The sequence below is a fragment of the Cariama cristata genome, unplaced genomic scaffold (genome assembly GCF_000690535.1).
Source record: "Cariama cristata isolate BGI_N322 unplaced genomic scaffold, ASM69053v1 scaffold25763, whole genome shotgun sequence".
Classification (NCBI taxonomy): Eukaryota; Metazoa; Chordata; class Aves; order Cariamiformes; family Cariamidae; genus Cariama; species Cariama cristata.
In genome coordinates, this window is record NW_009607000.1 from 490 (window position 1) to 790 (window position 301).

A 301-nucleotide genomic window follows, 5' to 3' on the forward strand; every position below is an offset into this window, starting at 1 on the left:
GCCCCCCCAGCCGTGCCACGCTGCCGGCACAGCCCCAGCCCCAGATCTCTGGGGGGTCCCGGCAGCGGCAGGGCAGGAGCGCAGTTAAACCCCAATTGCAATGGAAGGAAGGTGAGGTCCAGTCAATCCCATTGCAGGGGCTGGGGACAGTGGGGCTCACCCTGAGCTGGACACCACCCCTCCTCCCCTACAGGTTCATTTCCAGTCCCCTTTCCCCCATGGCTGGTGGGGCAGCTGAGCCTTTTGGGGCTGTCTCCAGCTGGGGTCAGGGTGAGGTTGGGGCTGGAGTTGATGCTGACCT